The sequence below is a fragment of the Coenobita brevimanus genome, chromosome 23 (genome assembly GCF_032717465.1).
Source record: "Coenobita brevimanus isolate Jiangsu-jjx chromosome 23, ASM3271746v2, whole genome shotgun sequence".
NCBI classification, from domain to species: Eukaryota; Metazoa; Arthropoda; class Malacostraca; order Decapoda; family Coenobitidae; genus Coenobita; species Coenobita brevimanus.
Genome location: NC_136976.1, coordinates 8,108,512 through 8,132,459, shown reverse-complemented (window position 1 = coordinate 8,132,459; position 23,948 = coordinate 8,108,512). Strand labels below are relative to the sequence as shown.

The following is a 23,948-nucleotide window of genomic DNA, read 5'->3' as shown; positions in this document are numbered from 1 at the left end:
TTGAGAGAGGTGAGGGGAGGGGAAGTTGCCGAAGAAGTTGTTTGTCTGGCATCCGGGAACTGATGAAGGCTCGGTTTTTGCTGTTTTGGTGGTGGTGGTGGTGGTGGTGTGTGTGTGTGTGTGTGTGTGTGTGTGTGTGTGTGTGTGTGTGTGTGTGTGTGTGTGTGTGTTGTATTCATGTTTTTCTTTATGTCTTCGCCCAACCAGCCACAGCACACCAACAATGTACTCCAGTATCTTCGAGGCATCCGCCATATAAAGGTCGGCCGGACATACCGAAAACAGAGCCCAGACAGTTAAACCATTTCCGGCACCTTCGGCAGCTCTAGGCGGCGCGTTGTTTGCATAGGAACGACTTCATTATCAGTGCCGTGGAAGCCTCCAAGTCGCTCCTGATTTCCTTTACGATTGTCTTGGATTTCGTGGTACTATAGGCCTTTGTATTTCTATCTCCATTTGCATGGCTCTGTACGTCATTTTAATTTCTCCTTTGCAGTTGTCTTAGTTTGTGTCTCTCCACGTAATTTATATTTCCTTTTTGCAGTTGTCGCGGCTTGTGTGGCTCCGTATTTCTTATTTTCTCATATCTGTCATGGCGTCTGTGGCTTTCTACCACTTTATCCCCTTCATTACGGTGACGTATTTGTTTATTTCTTGCTGCTTTCTGACGATTCTTGTAATCTTAGTAGAGCACCCTAGGAGAAAGCTATATCCAATACCCGCTGTTTGAAAAATCCCTCTTGATCAGGATAACATCGTCCGAAGGATACAAGGGTGTAATAAATGTGATCAGACTGAGGATGTATACATTCAAAGATCCCTATTAATCATTCTCATCTAAATAACACTGTCTGGGGTAAGGAGGCAAAGAATACCAGAGTTATCTTGATCATTAGATAGTTCATGGTGTTAGTATTATTAATGAACCTATAATTTACTTCCGGCTGGATAATATTGTCGAACTTAAGCTGGGAAAGAACACAAAAGTTATGCCGACCATTATATTTGTAATGGTAGCACCTAAAATATTTAGCCTGTAACTCGCGGTCGGTTAAAGTCGCATGGCTTATACTGGAATAAAATATTGCAGAATACTTAATCTTAAGATCTTAATTTCTCCTGTATAGTTTGGCTTATGTGGATTTGTACATTTTGTTTATTTCTTCATATTTTAAGAAGATTAGCCTGTGGTCGTTGAAGTTTCCTAATTCTCTTTATGGATTATTGGAAGTTGTTGTTATTGTCTTTCCTCCCCTGTTTTCTTTAATATTCTCCAACTCAAGGCTTCTCAAACTGAGTCGTGACCCAGTGGTGGATCACAAAGGGTGCTCACTGTAGGTGGGTCGAAGGATAAATTAGAAAATTTATGTTGGAAACTTTGGGACCAACTTATAGATATACACCGTTGTGAAAGTGTTTGTAATTAGTGGAGGTTGACTATAATTAATTTCTTCTCAAAGATGGCGTTTTAGTTTAGCTGTCTTGTTACCCATAAACTATTTCATTCCACTTAGAACAAACTCTTATTGAAAGAGGGGGGGGGGACAGTCTGACTTTACATTGATGGCAATGAAAACCAAGTATCGTGTTAAATTTCACTCTTCTCAAAAGTGTTGGAGAAGATCTTTTATCACTATACCAAGATACAAGCTCCTCCTTCACACTAATATAAGAATTTTTCAGAAAGTTATGTAGTTTCACGAAGCGTTTAAGGTAATTACATTTTTCTCAATAAAACGTGCATTCATTAGCAATTTATGCTTTGTGTGTATTTAAGTATACCCATGCATTTCTGATGAAGTGATGCTTTACTTATATGAAATTATACATTTGAGTAATATTGGATTCGCATCGAGCATGCTATTCAGGTCTGTTGTGATAGTTATGAATTAAGATGACCTTATCATATGAAGAACACATTAATTTATGCATATGTAGGAACCGCTGGTGTTTGGAGCAGTATTTTATGTCTGCCATCCAGCAGTGGGTTCAGTACCACAGTTTCATATTCATCTGCCGTAGTTCCCTCGCGTACATACACTTGTCCACAGTCACTTCACTACAAATGTGCACATACACTTCCACACTCGTAAAAACTTCCCTTTTACTCGTGTATGAAGCACTGGATGGAAGCAGGGCACCTCCAGTGACATAAAGTGGTGATCCTCGACCCAGCGAATCATTGTCTTTCCAGTACTCGCGAAGTCACGGCTTCAACGTCCATTGTACAGTTGCTTCTACCCTCCTCCCCTTCCTTTCACGTCCGATGTTTTCAAACCAGCCGGTACAGTGTAAAATCGTATATCATTGTTAAACATTTAAACATGTTCAATCTTTTGAACGCATCAGAGCCGGCAAAACGAGTATTCTTTCAGAGTGAAACCTTGGATACTTCTTCCAGTTTGGCAAAAGGAATAAGGGTGAACAGAGACTATCGGTGGTATTAAAGCAGAGAGCGAAGGGCTTTGCATCCACGCTGGCATAGTCATACTGCACATGGCACACGAGCATACCGTGTGATTTGCTTCTTTGTAATTTATAACAAAGTGGCTGCGTTATTATTTGAAACTTTGTGGGCATAGACTGGGAGGGTAGGCTGATCCCAAGCTGGATAAAATTGTCAGGCTATAGCAGGAATAAAACTTTCATCCAATAGTTTGCCTAACTCATATCCGCCCGACGAAAAGTCATTGGCTGCAACGTTAGGGAACCTCCGATCCACAAGAGCAACTTGTTAAGTCATAAATAGGTGAGCAAGTATATCCTAGTACAGATAATGAAGAAATGAGTCGGAGCGAGTTCAGCGAGAAAGGATTCGGCAACGTCGCCCCTTCACTCGGGAATAGATGAAACAATTTGGCTAATCGGCTTAAAAAACAATCAGAAAAGCCATGGTCAACCTATTTCTAACCAACTTAGGCCTAACCCAGTGTTAATCTACCATACCTTATTTTGTTTGGGAGGGAATGACAAAAATGCGACGTTGCCGAGTCTTCTTGAGCCTCGATCCGTCGATGACAATATGACAATGACCAATATTATACAGAGAAAAAAAGAAAATCGCCTCGTGGCTACCTCCCCTGCAACATGCTGTGTGACCCTTGCTGATTCTAATTAAATGCATCTACTGTAGGTGTACTTTCCATGTATGTTTTTTTTTTTTCTTACTTTATTATACAATGCTAAATTTGCCTGGTTTCTTGTTCTTAATGTTTCAATAGATGATGGCGTATTATGTTACCTCTCAGTGAGAGCAGCTAATGTTACAACCATCCATGTCTGTATATTTACTGAACAATAAGGGGTGAGAAATAAAAAAGTTGGACCGAAGTATCCTTCCCGTGTCACATTATGACGGTTAATCTTTCACCCTCGACTGAACAGTACACATGAGTTACCAGACATTACTGGTTTATATATATATATATATATATATATATATATATATATATATATATATATATATATAGTTGACAGGGACCCGCTAAATAAAAGTGGCAAAAGCAAGTATTAATGAAAAATATAATTAACTTGTACACTTTTACTGTTTGAAAGGCACCACAGGTTACTGATTATTAAACTTTGTGTGTGTGTGTGTGTGTGTGTGTGTGTGTGTAGATGCGATGCAAGCTAGTGGGCGCACTTTCCCACCAATACGTGGGGTACCGAAATGTTTCAAAACAGTGAATTGACGCTAACTGTAACGGCCGATATTAATTTTTTTCTCAGTAGACTTTTTTCATGTTGTATTGAAGGTAGGCATTAATATCATCTGTCTTCATGTTTCATTGTAATTACCATTATTAGCTAATCTGATCCAGAATCCATCGTCACCTCACTCATAAAATCGGCATACGTTAATGTAATTAAACGCCTGTGGATGGCCGAAAGTGTCTCGTCGCAATGTTTTTACACTTTTTAATAGCTTGTTTTCTTAACATTGTAGCTTGATGAACATTTATTTTTGCGTAGACTGCTTCTACAATTATTCATAATCTAAATGAGACGGTGAAAAATATATGGAATGTTTATGAGGAATAATTGGAAACGAAAGATTTTGTATTTCCCTCCGCACTCACGAGGCGGATATCGATTGTCGAGATTTACTTCATCTGGGAATCATGAGCATGAGAATTAATGATGTGCCCATTAATCCTTTCATGGTTGTGACAATTCTAGTGCTCTATTCCAGCCAACGCGAAATTATCTTCAGCTGAAAGTGAGTCATAGGAGGCTGGGGGTTATAACTACCGCTATTAACCCTTTCACAGTCGTGGTAACATTAGTGTTTTTTTCCAGCTAGCAGACGACGTTACTTAGCTGAAGGAGAGTCATGGTCGTGATATTTCTCTTATTCTAAAGCAGTTAACACCAAACGATTTAAATTCAGTTAAGGGAAGTGAGTGAACTGGGGAATCACAAAAATGAGTCACAACGTAGCTTCGTTCGACACAGCAAAGTCGCGGAAAAGGGATTGAATACTCTGGCAGTCTCTATCAGCACATCAGGTTTAAAAGTGAGAGGACAGGATATACATGAAAACTGTTCTGCTTACGGGAAGACAAGGAGGAAGGAAGTAGGAAGTGGTGGAAAATGGAGGAAAGAAGAAAAATAAAAAGACAGGGCAGCAGATGATGATGATCAAGATGTTAATGATGATGATAAGGAGGAGGAGGGTTATAAGAAAGAGCAGAAAGGGAAGAGGAGGATGATGGAAAAAGACGAGAGGAAGAGAAAAACTGACCATGATGATGACAACGAGGGAGGGAGGGAGGGGGGAAGAGAGGAAGTATATTATTTTCACATTCGAGTTAAGTGTAGGCTATGTGGTAAAGGGAAAAGGAAAGGCCTGCTGGTCGTAAAGGGAAAAGGAAATGCCTGCTGGTAGTAAAGGGAAAAGGAAAGGCCTGCTGGTGGTTAAGGGAAAAGGAAAGGTTTGCTGGTGGTAAAGGAAAATGGAAAGCCTTTCGTGGTATTTACATTGAATTTGCCTTTAAAAAATAAAATAGGACTGAGCAGAATAAGAAGTCTACATTGAATACAGCACCTTCTTAACTTGGCAATGATTTCCGTCTTTTTGTAACTAATATAAAGAAGTCCAGAGGCTTGCTAACACAATCCAACATCCTTCCTGTAACACTTGTTTTTGACGACAGTTATTATTTAGGGTTGTATTTCTTACTACACGTCATCATCAAAATGGACAGATCACATATTTAGGCCAAGGTAAAATGGACTGAACATAGGCACACAGTAATGTTTGATATGGGGATAGCCTACGGGGGATAAAATAATGTCATTACTTGAATGGGGGAAGTAGATGGAAAAGCTAATTTGATTACAGAACGAGTAGCAAATTATCTGTCAACACCCAGGTTAGCGAGAATGGTCGGTATGGAAGCGGTGACAGGGAGGAAAAGGGGGAATACTGTGAAATGAAGGGCTAACAAGGAGGAAAGGAAATATATAAACAGTAAAAGAGAGGAAAACAGTGTCGGGGAGGAAAAGGTGAAAAACTGACAGGAGGAAAAACAGGATGGGATACACGTAACTGAGAGAGAGGAACGGGAGGGAAGCAGTGATAAGGAGTAGAGGGAGGGAAACACTGGCAGGGTGGATGATAGCGAGTGGGAGGAAAACAATGGTAGCGGGGAAAGGGATGGGAAGCAGAGAAAGGGAGAGAAATAGAGACGGAGAGACACAGTGACAACAAGAAAAGCGGTGATATAATAGACAAATAGTAACAAGGAGGGAAAACAGCAATAACAGGGACGAAAGGGAGGATAACAGCGACAGGAAAAACAGAAGACATAGAAGGCAAACAGTGGGAAAGAGGGGAACTTAGACATGAAGGAAAAGTTACAGAGAGGTGGAGGAAGCGCACTGTCTCACCACCACCACAAGAGGGGAAAAAAAACTGTCAATCCATCCACTACGATATTTTCCCCACCAAATGCTTGATTCGGGAACAGCAAGTAAAATCAAAGAACACTTAGTAAGGTTCACGAAAGGTCGATCCTGTATGATGGATTTATTAACGTTTTTTATCTGAGGTTTACGAGGCCAGAAAGAGCGACAAAGTATACATTATTTATCCTAAACTTAGCAAAATATTTAGTGTGGTTCCATCTTACCCACCACCTAACAATATTCCCCAGACCATCCACTCCTACCTAGCAGTCTCCACCTACATAGCGATCTCCCCCAGCCCCTGCCTAACAGTCTCTCCCACACACCACTTCTGCCCAGCAATATCCCCTATCACCCTATCCTTACCTGGAAATCTCCCACGCCCATACATTCCAACCACGTGATCCGTGTCTAACAATATACCCCACCACAACTACCCCCACCAACCCACCCTACTCTCCGGCAACCACTCCCACACAATACAACCACCATATAAAAACCCATCTTACCAAACAGCCTCCCCCACTCCTCACCTAGCACCCCATTCCCCTCCTGTCAACCTGTCTCACCCCTTCCACCCCGGTCAACAAGCCACTCTTGCCAGTCCCTCACCTTAATGAACTAATTACCTGGTAAATGGCATAGCGTCTCCCTGGTCTGCCCCGGGCCGGCTAAAATAGAATAGGCTGGATGTTAAGAGATTGCCTGTCTGATGCCGCTGTTTGGTGGTTCTGAAGGCCGTCTGTCTTAACACTGTCAGGTTCCTATAGCTGCAAATGTGAATACAATCGTCTGGAGGTAGAAAGAATAAAATACCAGAATCAACTCGTACACAGGAGATGCTTTAACATGGACCAGCTAGCCTTCTGCAGTTATTCTCTTCTTGTAACTTCTTATATTTTTATTTGGGAGTCAATGGTTAGTATTTTGGGGGGAGATCCTGTGATTCATACTCTAATAATAGTGAAGTTGTCTGTATCATAAGAGTTAATGGGTTACTACTGCTGTTTGAAGGCCCTGACACCGATGTATGAGTGTAGTGTCGTCTAGCATAACCCTTTCATTGCAGCTGTTACAGAGACAAAACTTCACCTCTTTTTTCACTTCATCTGCTGTACAGTCAACTAAAAAGGTATCGCACACCTTACCGCACACATCATTCCGAAACATGGACGAAGCACTGTGATACATGGAGCACCCTGTGATTGTAAGTGCGGATATTATCCCTTGCACTTAATAGGACTCGAAATCTCACAAAATTTCACATTCTGGGTGCTGTGTTTTTTAAGGCACTAGGTTAATAGATTCATGTTTGTTTACAGAACTCGCTCATTTTTACATCCGTCGTACGCCAGGTGTGTTATACTTTTATGGTTCACTGTAGATTTAAGACACATCCATCACACTCCTCTTTTGCACATCCAGGAGACCAATTTCCGCCTAAGAATGTTAATGCAGGGGAAAGTGAAGAGTGGAAGGGCTGAAATATTAGGCGAACTTTTTGTATTTTACTCAGATTAGCACCGAAGAATCTGATTTATTTGAGAGATATTCTAGCAGTCAAAGGCGAAAAGAAAAACTCGAATAACCATTTGTTTGTTATGGCTACAACTAGGAATTATATTTAGCTACCCCAGGCGATATTGCTCCCTTGTCCTGTTGCAAGGGATTAATCTAAACCCTCTTCAGTTTATGTGTGTTAATCTGTTTTCTGTAACACGGACATAAGTGCACAAAGTATAAAAGAATATTAGCCTCCTTAATACGATGTTTCTGTTTATTCTTTCAACCTCAGTACGCTTACAGGATAGGAAATACTTCTCGTCCTGAAGGGCTTAACCTTCCATTTGGCTCACTCTTGTAGTCTATGTTGATAACAAGTTAATGAATATTAAAATTGTGTTTGACTAAATTTTTCATTATGGATAAATTTGGACAACTGATTTTTATGGTTAATATCAGAATTAATTTTATATATTTTATCATTAGAATCGCCACACAGACTGCTTAGCGGCTGTATTGACACTGTACTAAAATTTCGTAAGCTGGTCAGTGGCATAACACCTACAGTAACGGATGTATGAAGAAAGAAAACAAGAGAATGAGCAGATGAGATAGTAATCTGCGTGAAGAAGTACTGAAAAGTGGAGTGGTAGAAGCATAGTGTTTTTTTTTTTTTCTTTTTCTACTCGGGATGCATTATGGAATTTGGCAAATGAGAACTGACCGAGAAGGAATGATTTGTATGCAAACGCCTGAGTTGGGTAAAATCTACTTGGAGGACTGCGAGTGACACGCTCGATGTAGTTATCGCCACCTTCAGTTGGCGCTACGTTTAGTTGTTGTTGTTATGCTACCCCAGCCTTTGATCGAGCAAACCCAACAACAGGTGGGGGACGCCCATCATTCACTCGCTTGATGCAGTGCTGCCTAATTCTTCCTTCATGTATATCTGTGTCTGCCCTCCTCCCTTCCTGTTTCTCCCATCCTCTTTGTCACTACTTATTACTCCTCTTTCCATCTCAGGTGGCTCTACACTGAGGGACAAGCCAAAGCCAAATGTTTTCATGTAACTCAGGAAGACATTTACTACACTGTGTGGTAACCACATAGCCTAATAAAGGGGCGACATGGAGCCTGCTACGGTGTCCTTTTAACTAGGTGGTGAGAGGCAGGTGAGCAGCCACTCGGGAACCAAACCTCCACATGAATACCCGCTCGATGTGGCAGGGCGCCATCAGCAGCGTTTAGTGACTAGCGTATAATGGCTTCTTGTAGCCCAGGACACCATTGACGGCGTTGTATTGTCATTAAATATTCAAATGGCCGTCTGTTGAACTAGTGGATAAAGGCAGTCTCATCCGTTGTGGCCCATAAGGGTTTACATCGTAGAGAAGGTTGGGATCTGTTGCTTATCTAATACGAACCGTACTGTGCTACTAAGGGAAGAAGCAACAGGTCACTCTCCCTTTAAATGTCTGGACTGAGTGGCCAAGCAGAAGAACTCATGATGGGGCAATAAAGAACCGGATGACACATACAGATAGAAAGGAGAGGCACTAGAGAGGGAAGGAATTGTGCTTCTATTTCATTTTCAGTTTCTGTTCCTTGCACCGGCAGATAAAGAGAGAAGGAAGGGGTGCCGTAACATGTAAAGGGTGAGGGAAGGTAGCCTACATGGTGGGGATGGATGAGAGAGGGAGAGATAGTGAGAGAATGAGAGGAGTGGAGGAAGAGAAAAATGGACGTAAGGGTCAGGAGGATGGCAGGGAAGGGGTCGAGAGAAATGGAAGAGGGGAAAAGACAATAGACAGAGGTGGGAAATGGAAGGACATGTGAGGGAGATGAGAGAGGTTCATTTGGTTACAAGGCTTCCATCAGACTCTCTTTTCATTGAGACATGGGCCTGCTTCGAATCACCTTAATTAAATAGAAAACATGGAGAGGAAAATGGTGGAAACATCTAGAGAGAGAATATAACATGGAAAGTGATGGGTTGCATTCAAGAAGATTTGAACGTGGCAAAAATTGATTGTCTGCCTTATTGTCCTTCGTAAAATAGATGGAGAGTGATCTGAGGCTTCTTCTCCTACATAAAATCATAAATGGAAGACTGCGGAGAGTTTATTGACTCAGAAAGTAGAGGTAGGCCGGAACCAGACTTTTGTTTCTCAAACAGCATTCTGGGCAGCATATCCAGATGGCTTTAGTGATTTCATACCTCCTCTTGCTTGGCGACTTATTTTGCACTTCATACCTTAAAAGCCTTCTGTTTGATGCTGATGCAAACTAGGTCGATATTAAAAACTAAATAGCTCAGAAGAGGGTGTTTAAGCTTTATTATGCACAAGCTAGTAGGTGACGATGGCCATCTCTGAGCGAACAAAGCTTTGTCAGAGACCGGAAGTGAGTTTCGACACTCAAAGTCATTTCTATATGGAGATACTCCAGTGCAACATTCCAACCAAGAATCTCTGGCTTAATAATCTTCGGAGCCTTAGCATTTCGCGCAAGCAAGGTCGTAGTTTTAGTGCTTTTCATATTTACTGCACTTGATGAGCGTTGACCCCTGACCTGGCGGATATAGGTCATGCATGTACGAAGCACACTTGTAGAACTCATTAACGGCTATAAGCATACAAAGTTTCATTCGATTCCATCCACCTATTGTGGAGCTAGGGAACTTGAAATTCGCGGAATGGCCCACAAGAGGTTCAACGTCTAGGTGGCGGTGCCAACAAGAGGAAGTGAGCTTCGACACTAAATGTAAGTTTTGTATGGAGGTACTCCAGTGCAACATTCCATCCAAGAATCATGGCCCTGGCTTAATAATCTTTGGAGCTTCAGCATTTCGCGCGAGCATAGTCATGGTTTTAGGTATTTTCACCATTTTCGTACTTGATATCTTTTGACCCCTGACCTGGCCAATGTAGCACATAGGTGTACGATAGAAAGTTGTAGTACCAGTCAATGTCTGTAAGTTTGCAAACTTTCATTCATTTCCATTGAGCCGCTGGGGAACTAGGGGGGCATTTTTGAAAACCGGTACTGGTTGCTAAGGACGCTGAGGTTAATCTTCGCGGGGTTGCCACTTGAAAACAAGAGGAGAGAGGGGAAAATGGATGGCACACTTCAGATAGGGAATGACCTCAAGATTACGCCTAAAGAAGTCACAGCTTTCTACGCCCATTTGTAATACTTCTACAGCGCAAAACGTGAAACGTACGAAGAAAGCGGTTTTTCGGCCGTTGCTGGGCAACGAGTAGTTGCCCAGCAGCCAAATCCCTGCGGACACAACTAAGTCATAGGCTGGTCATTGTGTCCAAGTTTGGTAGGAATCGGTGAGTTCTGAAGGGTAGAAGTGCCTGCCACAATTAAACAAGAAAGAAAGAATACAGGAAAAAATGAAAAAGAAAAAAGAAAAAAGACAGACAATAAAGGCAGCATGGAGCTGGCCATTGAGGAAGTGCTGCAACAAATAGTATGGTCCTCGAATTGTAGACCTGATAGTACCTTTTCCATGTTGATTTATTTTCCATATTAGATTTTACTATCTCTTGTATACTATATACCTCAGTTTATCTAAAGATCATTAGTTAGTCCTTTGGACAATATGATCCGAGAACTGTGAATAGACAGGCAAATAACCATCTCTCTCTCTCTCTCTCTCTCTCTCTCTCTCTCTCTCTCTCTCTCTCTCTCTCTCTCTCTCTCTCTCACACACACACACACACACACACACACACACACACACACACACACACACACACACACACACACACACATTATGAAGAGTGGCCTGGGTGTGAGTCAGGGTCAGCCGTCGCACTGCAGTTTCAGCATTTCTTATACTCGCTGGGTTTTGGTGTGACTTCCCACATTTCCTGGATTCTTACGCAGCGTTCACGGCCGCTGACTTTTTTTTTTTTTTTTTTCTTCCGCAATCTCTGCATTCCTCTAGCTTCACTGCCCCCCCCCTCTCTCTCTCCAGTATATATATATATACACATATATATATATATATATATATATATATATATATATATGTATGTATATATATATATATACACATATATATATATATATATATATATATATATATATATATATATATATATATATATATAATTCGTTTTTCCTCCCTTTCTTCCCTCTCCTTCGTCCATCATTTCTCCTTTCTTTTCCCTTCTCTTTGTTTCCCTTTCTCCTTTTTTCCTTTCTCTTCCCTTACTCGTTCCTTCCATTCCTTTCCTCGTCCCGTCCCTTCCCTTCCTAGTTCTCATCCTTCTCTTCCATGTTCTTCCCTTTTCATTGCTTCATCGTTTCCTTCCCTTCCTCTCGCTTCTTTCCTTCCCCCTCCTTTAGACACTTTCCGTCCTTCTCCCTTCCCCCTTTCCTCCCTTCCTGTTCTTCTTCCTTCTCATTCCCTCTTCCTTTCAAACCACTTCCCTCTTCCTTCCCATTCCCTCTTCCTTTCAATCCACTTCCCTCTTCCTTCTCATTCCCTCTTCCTTTCAATCCACTTCCCTCTTCCTTCCCTTCCCCTCCTTCCTCATTCCTATTCCCTCTTTGTTCCTTCCCTTCCGCCCTTCTTTCTTCCTATCTCCGTCCCACATCCTTTCCTTCTCCTCATCTTACTTCCAAAACTTCATCGCTATCCCCTCATTTCCTTGCTTCTCCCTTCTCCTGCCTTCCCTATCTGTTTTCTATCCTTTCTTTCCCGTCTTCATTGGCCATCTTCCTCTCCTTCTCCTTGCATGTCTCTTCTCCTTCCTCTTATATCAATATCCCCATCCCCTGCACCCCTATCTCCTATGCTTGCATACGAATCTTCCTCCCACTAATCTCATTTTCTTTGCTTCTCACCCCCCCCCCGTCTTTCTCCATAAATTTCTCTGACCATCTTCCTCCTCCCCACCCCTCCTTCTTTCCATAAAAATATTCCTCCAACTTTCCTCCTCTCCCCCTTCCCCCTTTCCCTCCTTTGTAGCGTTCTTTCTGCTCATGACCATCTCCCCTTTCTTTATCTTCTTCCTTCCCTCACTCCTGCATACCGTCCTTTCTTCATACCGTCTTTTTTTCTTCCTTAACCCCTTTTATTTCTTTCATGCCCCTCCGTCTTTCCTCATTCTTCTTTTTCCTGTTCTCACCTATTTCCTCCGTGCCCTGCCCCCCTCCCCTCCCCTCCGTCTTCTGTACTTTCTCTTCTCCTTCATCATCCTTTTTCTTCCTTAACTTCCCTTGTCTTCCCACCTTCGTTTCCCCAATTTTATTTTTTCCCTTGCCTCTGTATTTCCCTTATCCTCCCCCTCTCCTCTTCTTCTTCCTTGTTCCTCTCCCTTTCTCCACCCTCTCTTCTCCCTCCGTTTCCCTCCCCACCCCTCGTCCCCACCGTCCTTTCAGTATTTCCCCTTTTCCATTTTTCACCTTGCCTCTGTTCATGGTCCCCTGCCCTCCCTTCTCCTCAGCAAACATCAGTATTTATCCTTTTCATGTGCTGGATAGACGGTCGTTCATCATCTCGCCTCCTTTTGGTTCCTTACCCTGTTAGCCTCAACAAGTCAGCAGTCAGCAAGCGGCCATCAGAGCTTAAAGGTCGTTAGAGAAAGGAGGGGAGAATAAAGTAAAGGGGAAGGAGGAAGAGGTGAAGGGGGGGAGAGAGGGGGAGTGAGAAGCAAGGGGAAGAGAGAGAGACAGGGTGGAACGAGGATAGAGGGCCAGAGGGGAAAGAGGGGGGTAGAGGAAGAGAAGGAGAGGGGTAGGGGAGAGGGGGAGGAAGGGAGATGAGAGTGAAAAGGAAAGGATAAGAGGCAGCGAAGATGGGAGGGAGAGACTGTGATAGCCAAGGTTGTTTCCGTGATGTTAATGCCAGAGTCAAAATAAATACAGTACTATAGTGTGGCCAGTTTATAAATAGATAGATAAATTGATAGAGTGATAGATAGGTAGCGTGTCAAGACTAACTTCTGATACCCCGTCATGGATCTCCCTCTATCGGCTTCTCTAGTAAGTCCTCAGTGTAAACCACAATTTTTATTAGCTTTTTTGCTGTTAAAATTTTCACGTTCCCATGACTCTCATTCAACTGTGTAAAGTAATATGGCTTTAGAACAGAATAAACAATTGTGCGGCTGTGAAAGAACTATCTATGGAAGTATTAACGCTCCTAGGCCCTTACGATTCATTTTCAGCTGAGTGAAAACATCTGGCGTTAGCTGACCTTTCATCTTATAGTTGGCCTGATCATGAGAGAGTAAATTTTAATAACAGAATTGCTGAAACTTGGAAACCGGCCGCCTGACTAACACATCTCATACCTAAAGGGTTTTCTGTTGTAGTTGTGTGATTGTTAATGTTAAGATCAACAACACAGAGAATAATGGTCTGGAAACAAGCACTGCCATTATCTCTTTACCTTCTTTGAGTTCCTATGATCCGGATAGAATCGTCCGTCGCAAGCTGGAATAAAATGTAAAGTTCTTAATTCCCCACTTAATCATTAATTTTTAAAGTTTGTTCAAGATATTTGATACCATAGGTTTCGCTTTAGCATAACCGTTTGACGATAGTCGAAATAAATTGCAGAGAAGGTATTTGGCAGCTACAAAAGTCAGTAAAATCATCGGCAGGTCTTATTCAATAGGCATATTCTGCAGCTGATACCAGTAAAAGTTTGCATAGGTGTTTTGCAAGCACAGTCATCACAACAAAATAAAAGCATGTAAGTAAGGAAGGTAAATTTACAACTATAGTAGTATCTCGAGAAACAAGTCAAGATGTAATTCTCTCTTTCAACCCGAGACTGTAATTCTGAAACCTTCTTACTGTGTACAGTCGATTGCTTTTCAGTTTGCAGGAGACTTCAGGAAGTGAACTGTTACGAAGACTATCTATAACCTCTACAGTGCGGTGAGTCTCGAACTGAGCCATCTAGTGATACTAAGTGGGAAAAATACACGGTTCTGAAGAAAATGCTTATACTATTTCTGAAAATTATTTTCTCCCATAGGCTGTACACCATAGTATGATGGAGATGATTAATCAGTTCATTCATTCATCATCCAATCCTGTGTTGCCCCATGAGGAGCATAGGAGCCCGGGGCTAGGTAAGTTGGTCCTGACATTTAAGATGAGAGTGACCAGCCTCACTCATCCCTGATTGGCATTACGTGAGCAGTAAACCCCAACCATCCCTTGGATATAAACCTTCACCTGCTCAGTCCGGTTGGAGCGCCGTAATTACCCACAAAACCACCAGGCGCCATAATTTGGTTATATGGTTACCACCCAGCATAGTACTGTAAATGGATTCCTGGTGTACAGGAAACCATTTGGCTTGTCACTCACTGTAATCACCCGTAGACAGAAGGACGAGGAAAGCATGAAGGAAAGACAGAGGAGGAAGGAAGAAAAGAAGGAGGGAAAAGAGGAAAGGGCAGTCACCCGAGAGCTGCACTACATCCAGTGAGTGGATGGTGAGCGCCCCAACCTACCACATTTCTGCAGCTTGTTTCTCGCGGCTTAGTGGCGGAAGATTTATTACTACAGCACTGTATCATTGCAGGAAAATGATGACTAGTACATTATTATAGTTTTATTATCCTGTTACAGCTCAGTATTCAAGATGGACAGATGATGATTTTAGGCTGAGTGTAGCGTGTTATCGTTGGGGTTTCTCTAGTATTATATTACAACTAAAGCCAGACGTATTCACAGGGGGGGCGCGGTAGCACAGTGGTAGCGCTCCGGACTCATAATCGGGGGATTGCGAGTTCGAGCCTCGCCCGGGCTGTCGTGCCGGGAGTGGTAGCTCGCTCCTGTAACCCTAGCGGGGCTATATAGTCCAATACAGGGCTTAGCTCGGGGGAACTCCATTTCTCCCATTTCTCCCAGACGTATTCAGCTAAAAGTGTGTATAGAAGCCTCTAAATCGGAATATTTCTTTACTTCAACTTGGCCAAAAATTTTCATCTTTTCATCATGAGTGCTAAATTGTAGCAGTATAATAACACAAGCATATGGCGCTCTTCACTACCATAAGAAGGTCTGTGGAAAGAACGAAGAACTGTCTTATGCTGCCAGTGAGCAACGCGAAATAAGCTTCAAATGGACGTACAGCCTGGTCAAGTTAAGATAAAAGAACTACAGAATTATGTTTCAGTTAATGCCAGAAAATGCATCTTAAGACCGAGTGAAAGCAAAAAAGGACAGAAGCTAGTGTTAGTTTTTCTGGTCAGTCCGCACAGCAAATCTTGTTCCCCAAAATTAGAAAGGTAATACTGCCTTGGAATTGCTACTTTAATAGATATTTTTTTTCCATTTTATCGTATATTATAATTCAGCCTTCCTTTCCAAGCCTGTTACAGCAAAATGCCTTATATGACATTTTTTTTTTTTTCCAAAGAAAGGAAATTTCGACTACTTTTCCTTCCCTCTTCCCTCTGAGTGTTGGTGAAATATTTACTTAGTTCGAAAACAGGAGTTCCTGGTACAGTTTGATAGCGTTGCAATGAGCGTCCTTTGAAACTTCCAGTGTTCTCCAATATTAGGCAGACTTTTCCCGATCTTGTATGAATTTATAGTCCCCGCCTTACCACTGGCTCAGGAGAGAAGAAAAGACGGTGGGAGGTGGAGATAGGGGATCAGGAGTGGAAGAGACGGTGCAAGAGGTGAGAGCAGAGGTGGAGATAGATCCCGAGTGGAAGAAACGGTGCAAGAGGTGAGGGCATAGGTGGGGATAGGAGATCAGGAGTGGAAGAGACGGTGCAAGAGGTGAGAGCAGAGGTGAGGAGTAAAAGTGGGAGCTGGCGAGGAAATAAGAAAGAGACGGCATGGTGGTATATCGGAAGGTGAAGGAGGTCAGGAGGGAGAAACAGGAGGTGAGAGGGAAGGGGTGAAGGCGGCGGTGGCATCAGAAGAACAAAAACATGGACGACGAAGATCCGTATTCTCGCCGGCTAAGGAGGCTCCCTAACACCTTCTCCTCACTAGTTTATTTCTTCATATGGCGGGTTAAATAGACTTTGTGCGGAGATGTGCATGACAAAGGTTTCGTACCCAGCTTTCCTTCAGCTTATTAGCCGTATGATTGGTTATAGTGGGAGCATATGTGAGGATGATTGTGTCTGTGAGGTGAAGTCAGGACTCCGGTGGCTTGGATGGTGAAGGATGCTGTAGATAAGTTCCCCCATAATCATGTTTTTTTTTCCTTACTTTCTGGGCCCTATCTCACCCCACCAGTGAAAACAAGAAAAGGAGGTGGGTGACGTCGAAGGTGATTATGATGGTGGTGGTGGTGGTGGTGCTGGTGATTATGATGATGAGGAGGAGGTGGAGGATGTTGTTTATGCAGTTTATGTCGATGTTACCATGACACAAGTACCGTAAGAGAAAATACTGATACTGGTATGTAATAATAAAGATCATTTGTTAAAAAATAAATGTTAGAGAGCTTCCTATCCCCCTCCAGAGCACAATCCCAAGTTGCCAGGATCCCAGCCCCGATCCCTAGAGTGGAAAACAAGAGGGCCATAGAGCGGGGCAGGAATACTAATGCCGCTTTGGTAGGAAAGTAAGAGGGCCATGGAAGTCATCTGGGACATGTAAATTGAATTCCAAAGGGACCATTTCCTGGACCTGTCAAGAAAAAAATTACGGTCTGAAGAAATTGGGGTCGGGACGCAGATAGGCGAGGCGCATTATGAAGAATTCTTGGAGAGTAGTCGAGCGTGGCTAAGAGGAGGAGGAGGGCGATGATGGGGGAAAGCGACGGGAGGGGAAACAAGACGAAGGAAAAAGGAGGAAGTAGGAATTTGGAGATGAGGAGGAAATAAGGAAAATAAAGATTAGAAAGAGGAAGTAGTAAATGGAGGAAGAGGATGGATCAGTCAGAGGAAAGATGAGGTAGAGGAGATGGGGGTTGATCCGATAGTGGAAAAGGGCAGCTAAAAAAACAAGGACGGGTAAGCAAAGAGATGATTAGGAAGCGAAAGGGAGAAGACAGGAAATGGAGGAGGGAGACATAAAGGAAAGATAAGGAAGACTAAAGGAGAGGAAAAAGGCTCGATTATGGTGGAAAAGGGCAGTAGATGAAAAAGAAAGGGTTAAGCAGAATGAAGAAAAGAGAGGAAGAAATGTAGGAAATAGAGAAAGAGAAGCGGTAAGGAGTAGGGAGATAAGGACAAAAAAGTAGGAAATGGAGAAGAAGAGAGAGAAGGACATGCTTGCAGCAGAAAGAGGCAGGAGAGGAACTAGGACGTAGTATGCAGAGGAAAGATAAGGAAGAGGAAGAAGGAAATAGAGAACAAGGGAAGGGACGACGGCATAAATATGGCGGGAAAGGCAAAACCCAAAGAGCTCATCGAAGCGAGAGAATAGCAAGAGCAGCAGGACAGGACTGGCAATAATTGGATGATAAGGAGGACAGCAGGAAGAGAAGAATGGTTATATAGAATGGCACCAGGAATGGGTCAGGAAGAAGGGAAGCAAAAGCATGAAAGAGTACGGGAGGAACGGAAATTAAGATGGGAGCAGAAGTGGGTCAGAGGAAGAGAGGGATGAGGAGGGCGAAGTAGAGGACAACCAAGGGAAGAAAGGGGAAGGAATGATGAAGCAAACTTGAAATGTAGGAATGCCATGTGACAGTTCGACGACCTGAACATTCTTGTAGTCGCGACAACTTTATTATTTATTGCGCTAATAACAGACGATTTATTCAGTTGAGAGCAGTTTTAAGAGACTGTGAGTTAATACTGTATATCATCTCATAGAGAGGACAACACTGGTATACTGTCCTAGATATTAACAGGCGGATTTTATGTAGCTAATAGTTAGTTCAAGGAACCTGTGAATATGAAATTTGACAGAAATTTTCATCCATTAGCAGTCTATATCCAGCTTCATGGCAGAACAGGACGATAGTACGATTCTACATTCGTTTCATCGGTGATGGCGAGGGGTACCACACGATAGTAACGACAGGTAATACACATCCCTCAATTCCGGCCATAAAACTCTGAAAGATGGATGGTGGACTACAGGAGATGAGCATCTTCAGCCTGCAGCCCATGAGTCTCATGTACAGACAAACCATAGGCAACAATAACAACATCCTTTTCATTGCATTGCTTCATAACAAGTACTATTTTCAAGCATTTATGCTTGTGTTATAGCTCAGCATTCAAGATAGAAAGATGGCAATTTTAAGGCAACTTAAGGTGGAGAGTACTTCATAGCCAAAATATTGCGATGGACAATGGTAAGAGTAATCAGGGGATGACCAAAACTCACGAGGAATTTAGAGTTGAATATGAGATAACAAAGTTGGGAGATATCTGGTTTTGTGTGTACGATGGTGTTTATTCTCGAGGAATATTTTCACGACATTCAGACTTCGGCAGATTAATCACTAAATGCCTGTACTTGCAAGCATAAGTGCAGGCATACGCACACGTATATGCACACGCAATCGCATACGCACCTTGTATACAACACACACACACACACACACACACACACACACACACACACACACACACACACACACACACACAGAGGACGGTCGTAAACACAGGCGCTAAAATTTACCCAAGTTTGGTAAGTCATTGGACAGATATACGATATTTGTTTATACAAGTTTAATTGGATTCCGTGTTAGGAGTGCGTTCGTCATCCCACTTGCGACCAGTTGGGAGTGTGTGATGGTGGGGTGGAGTGCGTGGGTGAGGGAGGGGGAAAGGGGAGAGAAGTGTGAGGGTAGGGTGGAGTGCGTGGGTGAGGGAGGGGGAAGAGGGAGAGAAGTGTGAGGGTGGGATGGAGTGCGTGGGTGAGGAAGGGGTAGACGGGGTGAAGTGTGAGGGTGGAAAAGAGTGTGTGGGTGAGGAAGAAAGTTCGTGGGGGTGTGGGAGGGGATGGAGTGTAGGGAGTGAGGAAAGGGGGATGGAGTGTAGGGAGAGAATGTAGGGGAAAGTGAGTGAGGGTGTGGAATGTGTAGGGCGGGAGAAGGGTGGAGTGTTGAGGTGAGTGAGGGCGCGGAGTGTGTTGTGTTGAAGGAGCGGTTGAGTGTACTGGGAGCGTGATGGGAGTGTGGAGGGGTGAGGGAGAGGGTAGGGTGTAGGGGGACGTCAGACACAAAAGTTCACATACTATTGCTTTACTCCTGGTTACATTAAAAACATTTTCGTAACTTTCCTCCCTGACTAATCATATCAGAGTGAATCATATATGGCTTGAGAAACACACCAAATCTCTCTCAGGTTAGGAATATTAACCACGTGAGGAGTGTGAGAAGTATACGGGACAAAATATTAGGTAAACTATTGTCCTTTATTGTACAGTCAGAGGAACAATTATCTTCCCTTTTTCCCACTTTTGCCCCAAGATTATAAAATGGGGAAACGGCGGAAGTCCTAACCATTTATCATTCTTACATAGGATACCGGGACGTATTCTAAGTGACTTGGGAGATTTCGCAAGATCTCTTCCTTTATAATTCATCTGCACATTACACGCTAAATTTCTCTTGCGTATCATATGTACAACTTATGACGATAGTAAAACTATAGAAATGGTATACTGGAGGATGTTAGGGTATAAAACGCAGACTAAATCGCAATGGAATAAGTGCTACATAGCCTTCAATGCCATCTGTAGTACAGCTCACTGGGCTGGGGTCTCGTGTTATGTCCACTGTTGATTATTTCCTTCTTTGTTTTGCCAAGGTACGCAACATACTGATCAGACTGGGGAAAGTCAGTATAATTAAGCAGTGGTAAAATAAAGCGAAATTTAGTCTTCAGTGGTCTTTGTTGCCATCAGATTCTATGTGGGAACTGTAAGTAAGGAGTCATAAAATCTAGGCAGTGACATCAGTAACAAGTTTTCGTACCCTCACACGATATTGTTGTTCGTCCCCTGTAACTTGGAGAAAATTTTCGTCCTTATCCAATTTATTTACCGTATCTCGTGGCACAGTTCAGATAAAATCCTTTCCATAGCAGTTCTTAATGAACTGTGTCGTATCCCAGTGGTTATCGCTTGTTAAGGCTCAGCAGTCAAGATGGAGCTGTGGCAGTTTTAGGCTGAGATGCAGTGGAGTGGACAAATAATGGGCGCACATCCATTTTCTACACGGCACTATATTGGCATCGGATACTGTGTTAATATATTTGCCCTTATGTTTTGCCAGGGTATACAGGGGCAGTAAAGGGGGTGGGAGAATAGTGGACAGAGTGAAAATAATAGCAAAACGAGGCAAATATCTTTAGTCCTCTGTTCTCGGGAACAAAAAAAAATCCATAACAGCCGAAAGTAACGAGACAAAACTTTCTATTATTTGTTTGTCAAAAACTAGAATTTCCAAATCAGAGGAAAGCAAAAAGAGATTAGAACTAACAAAAACAGACATCAGACTTTGGCTATACCGTATGTTACAAGATTTTATACTCTTCAGTCCAGGCACACTCTCCGGCTGTATATACTGCACCACGTTTGTTTGTTGCATATACGGCCTCATGCAATCTGCAGTACTGATATATTTTCCTTCTTGTTTTGCTAGGGTACGCAGGAGGTAGTACAAGAGGGAAAAGTGTGCTGTGACATCAAGTCCTTCCCCATCCTGCTCCCTCCAAAGTCTCAGCTCTGGTCCCACACACGTCTGAAGCAACTGTATCCATGCTGTACTGTTGGTGAGTTAAGCAGTCTTGTTCTTCTGGAGGGGGAAGGGATATAAGACAGGTTATGTTAGGATAGGTTAGGCTAGAATGAACATAAGCGAGGGCTAGATTAAGCTGGATTTGGTGTTTAAATTATTCATAGATTAAAGCCAGGTTCACGTGCAAGGTTTAGATTAGGTTAGTTCGGATTAGAGTTAGGTTTAATGCTGCTAGAATTACGTCAGGAAGCAACTTGCGGTGCTGAAAGAGTTTACAGCGCGGTGCAGAAATCCACGCACGGAATCCTGTACAGTAAGCCTGGGTGAAGCTGAACATCTGTTGGAAACTAGAGATGAGTCATGACACCGCGAGAGGAGAATTGTTAGTGATTTGTATAAACTTATAGAATTCATCAATTAGTCGGAATAAAATGAACCCCCAGATCACGGGCGATATCCCAGTAGCAAGTGAAATCACCTCGCATTAGCCGTGGCAAAATAAATAAGTCGTCGCCCAGGATATAACATTCACTCGGATGACATCATTTTTTTTTCTTTTTATTGATGGCACCTTCACCCGATTAATTTAGTTACAGTGTGTTAGATATAGCCTTCTTGAACCCCTTGTATATGAGAGAGGTTTTCTAAGCTTATAAAATCACTAGGAAGTAGCAAGAATAAGGCAAAACTCTTCACCGGATTCAAGACGTTTGCCCTTTCAGCCTGATAGAGATATTTTCTGTCATGTTTTTTCCAGCTACAAGATAATTTTCTTAACGTTTTGGGAGCACTACAAGACTGTAAGAGCACCACAATAGGGCTGAATACAAACTCCCTGCATTATGAAAAGTCTCTCTCAAGGCGAATAAACTTGCTTGACGATAGCAATACATATATATATATATATATATATATATATATATATATATATATATATATATATATATATAAACGCAGTCGTGGTGAAAGGGTAAATGAACAGTAACCCATCCACTGGTACTGTAGGTTGGTACAGGTTTTGACAATAATGTGAATATACCTGATGTTAACGACCTTCAGTATGACCTGTAGAGAGTGAGGAACTGAAGATACATTTCACGTGCCCGGACATAGTTTGGGGAGCGTGATTACTTAGTCTGAATTAAATACGTAAATATGGAGATTATACATTTGAACATACACGGAGTGACGAAAGCAGCAACGAGGGAATTGAGGACTTGTCAGAAACTTAGCAGAACAGTTGTCATGGGGGTTAATAACATGGGTAAATGAGTCAAGAGGCCGTGTAAATGTTAACTGGACTTATTTCTTGTGCTTAGTGGGAATGATGGGGTAACGTGTCAGCAATTCAACTCTTATCTCAGAATTGCCTGGCGGGTACTTGGAAAGGCCTAGACAGATTTACTTTCGTTATTTGTTGTAATAATGATAGTTATAGTGGAAGCAGTAGTAGTAACAGGACAGCAGTAATGGTAATCGAGTGAAAGCGTTCATTGGGTGGAACGCTGAATCGCGCCTGAAGCCCAAAGGAAAAGCTCTGTAATTTCAGTGAATCGCGGCCGAAGCGCAGTGGCAATTCCGTAGAGTTATCCGAATTTTCTTCAAATTTGGTTTGTTAGTAGCACCTTATCCAACAACATATTCTGGCGGACGTTAATATTCGGTCTCCGAATGCTTTTGTTTCATCCAAACAAGCTCTACTTTCCCCAAACAGCTGCAGCTTCCAAAATTCATATCCGACACTGCCATAACCTATATTTCGTCAAGTACTTGCATGCCTCCGTTAGAGATTACACTGAATGCTACTTGCTAACATAATTATTTGTGGAAGTAAGAAAATGGATTTGATACTCAATACTACCTTCATTTTCTGTGGAAATTTCTTTGAATGAATTGAATGTTACTTGCTACCGTAGTTTTTTTTGGAAATTTTAATACTGAACACTTTGCTACTATGTGCCATCATTTTTTGTCGATCGAGTGAAGGCGTCCACGGTGGAACGCTGAATCGTGCCAGAAGACCAAAGGAAAAACACTAAAATATGATTAAGCAAACCAAATTTGAAGAAAACATGAAAAACTCTACGGAATCCAGTCGCCGCGTTTCACAAAGTGATGGTACTATGATAATTATAGTATTTATTTTCAAGATACTTTGGGTGAATCTTGTTAATGTAATAAGTGAATCGCAGCTATCAGTTATTATAGTTATTATTCTAATGTAAAATGTTTAAGCATATAAAAAGTGTACTTACCGTAAATAAAAGATGTTAAAAATATATATATAAAGAAGCTAACCTGATACAAACACAGGGCGAGTCAAAAGTCAGGAAGCACAGAAAATGTCACGCGTTCCTTCTCAGTACATTCATGGTTTCTCCTTCCCCTTCTTCCTCGTCATTCTCTCTCTCTCTCTCTCTCTCTCTCCAGTCCAGTGTTGCATCGTTTTCAGTTGGCGGGGGGACTCTCATATCCTCACCCCGTTTTAATAATGTGTCCCCCACCACCGTAACGTTGATACATTTCCTCGTAGCATTGCCCCCCTCCTGCCAACACAGTACTCACAGTAATATCCCTCGTTTTATATTTTTTGTTTGGCAGGGAGGGAGGTGGGTTGGAAAACTGTAATCTCGTCTGTCAAAATCCCATAGGCTTGAAGCATACCGAGCCTCGAGTGTTCATTTCCCGTATTCACAAGAGGGACATTGAGATCTGTAACCCTAGCGGCATATCTGAATAACTTCTCTAAAGTATCACGTTAAGATTTGTGACCTTCCCCCTTCCTTCCTCACCCCTTCCCCTCTGATCCCCCTCAGTCCTTCCTCTCCATCCCCCATTCCTCTCTCCCTTCTCCTCCCTAAGCCTTCTCCTCTTCATCGCTCTCCCG

The 23,948-nt window shown here is 42.5% G+C and overlaps 1 non-coding gene across 1 annotated transcript; it reads left to right on the top strand.

Moving 5' to 3' along the window:
• Nucleotides 1-15,130: 15,130 nt before the first annotated feature.
• On the top strand, nucleotides 15,131-15,202 carry TRNAM-CAU (transfer RNA methionine (anticodon CAU)). Its single transcript has one exon. It is a non-coding gene; the product is annotated as a tRNA-Met (tRNA).
• Nucleotides 15,203-23,948: the final 8,746 nt, after the last annotated feature.